The sequence below is a fragment of the Octopus bimaculoides genome, chromosome 11 (genome assembly GCF_001194135.2).
Source record: "Octopus bimaculoides isolate UCB-OBI-ISO-001 chromosome 11, ASM119413v2, whole genome shotgun sequence".
In the NCBI taxonomy this organism is placed as follows: Eukaryota; Metazoa; Mollusca; class Cephalopoda; order Octopoda; family Octopodidae; genus Octopus; species Octopus bimaculoides.
The window spans coordinates 33,792,608-33,795,044 of NC_068991.1; positions in this window are offsets into that span (position 1 = coordinate 33,792,608).

A 2,437-nucleotide genomic window follows, 5' to 3' on the forward strand; every position below is an offset into this window, starting at 1 on the left:
GGATTTTAAAATGGAAAAGGTGCAGTTACAAGGAAAATGACAATTATAAAATCATAATAAAAGAGAATGCAAAAGAAATATGTAAACTGGTTTTATTAATTGAATTATGTTAACGATGGGACAATTTGTGCGCAAGGAAGATGATGGAGTGAGGAGGAGGATTACTGTTTGGGAGGAGAATCTCCTTCCATTAAGACTTCAGGAAGAACAATTTAGGCTTTTTGGACACACTTTCTTCACTTTTCACACTTTTAGGTTGTTTCACTAGAAACATATCAAGAGAAGTCTGCTTTTTCCTGCCTTTCAAAATGTTACAAGAATATGCCAGAGCAGTGTCATTAAATAAAGCAGCTGCACGACCTGTAGATACTTTTTCAGGATGATTTTTTTCTACAAATTCAAAAACATACTGCCACTTTGCCAACACTGCCTTTATGTCACTTGTAGAGATAGTCTTCTCTGCTACACCGATCTCCCCCACAGCATCCAAATGCTGCTGCTCTTTAAGTTGCAGGAGTTCATCTGATGTTAGCTCCTCTGAGTGTTCCTCAATGAGATCATTAATGTCTCCATCATCAACCTTGAGGCCCATTGACTTGCTAAGAGACACTATATCCTCAACTACAGCTGTCTCAGACTCAAACTCCTCAAAGTCTCTTTTGGATACACAGTCAGGCTACAGTTTCCTCCATGCAGAATTCAGCATTCTCCATGTTACACCCTGCCAGGCCATATCGATGATTTTCAGGGAGTTAACAATGTTGTACTGCTCCTTCCAAAATTCACAGAGGGTTAGATTTGTATTTTCAGTGATTTCAAAGCACTGATGAAACAGGTATTTGATATACAATTTCTTAAAATTAGAAATCACATGTTGGTTCATAAGCTGCAAAATAGGGTAGTGTTGCATGAAAGATACAGAACATTTATGAATTTAAATTTGTCCAGGATATCATCTTCGAGGTTAGGAGGGTGAACAGGAGCATTGTCGAGGATGAGGAGCACCTTGGGAGGAAGATCATTCTCCAGAAGGTACTTTTTCACTGCTGGTCTGAAGACAAGGTTGACCTACTCAGTGAAGAATTGCCTAGTGACCTAGGCTTTAATGTTTGCCCTCCACATTACCTGCAGCTTCTTCTTCAGGATTTTGTGTGACTTGAATGCTTGTGGGTTTTCAGAATCATAGACAAGGAGTGGCTTGATTTTCAAGGCTCCACTCACATTGGCACAAAGGGTGAGAGTTAGCCTGTTTTTCATAGGCTTGTGGATTGGCATTTTCTTCTCCTCTGCAGTTATGTAGATTCTTCTGAGCATATTTTTCCAAAAAAGGCCAGTTTCTTCAGAGTTGAATACCTGTTGTGTGATGTACCCCTTGGCTGCAATGAGTTGATGGTATTCATGCACAAAATCCTCAGCTGCCTTCATGTCAGAACTCTTCTTGAAGAGGACTGTTTCATTAGTCCTCTTCTTGAAATTATCAAACTAGCTGTGATTGGACTTAAATGCATCTGCTGATGTCTCCTCCATTGATGTTCCAGGGTTTTGCTTCAGGAGATCCTCATACACCACCCATGCTTTCTTGCAGATGATGGTCTTTGTAATCATATCCTTTGTTTATCCACAGGAGAAGCAATTTTTCCATCCCTTCGTGGACATTGCTTACAGAGCCTGGTAACAACTTTTGCTGTTGCAACAGCATTGATCTCATCCATTTTCTTCAGGATGGTACAGATTATCGACATGCTATGTCCTCTACACATACTCCTTTCTCATGTTTATCAATGATTCCCTTCTTCAGTTATATTGTAATCAGCTTTTTCTTCTTAGCATAGGTCCTTTCCACTAACCTTCTTAGGTCCCATGGCTAACACAGCTAATTATTATAAAATAATAGCAAAAAATGCACAAAACTAACAATAACATTGGGAAAAACACAATAGGGGTGCTGCCAGGAGATAAACATGTGAATTGAGCAAGCGGATGCTGTGCTTGTTGGGAGAGTATGTGTGAGTTCAGCACCGACTAGCCGGCAATTGTCTGAAATTCACTTGTACTACAGATTTCCACTTGTACTTCAAGACAAAAATTCGCACAAGCCTTGGCTCATATAGCAAATTGCCTGTACAATGATGCACTCATACTGCAAGGTTTTACTGCATATATATATGGATATGTATGTATATATATAAATATATTGTTATGTATGTGTGTGTGTGTATATATATATCATCATCATCATCATCATCGTTTAACGTCCGCTTTCCATACTAGCATGGGTTGGACGATTTGACTGAGGACTGGTGAAACCGGATGGCAACACCAGGTTCCAGTCTAATTTGGCAGAGTTTCTACAGCTGGATGCCCTTCCTAACGCCAACCACTCAGAGAGTGTAGTGGGTGCTTTTACGTGTCACCCGCACGAAAACGGCCACGCTCG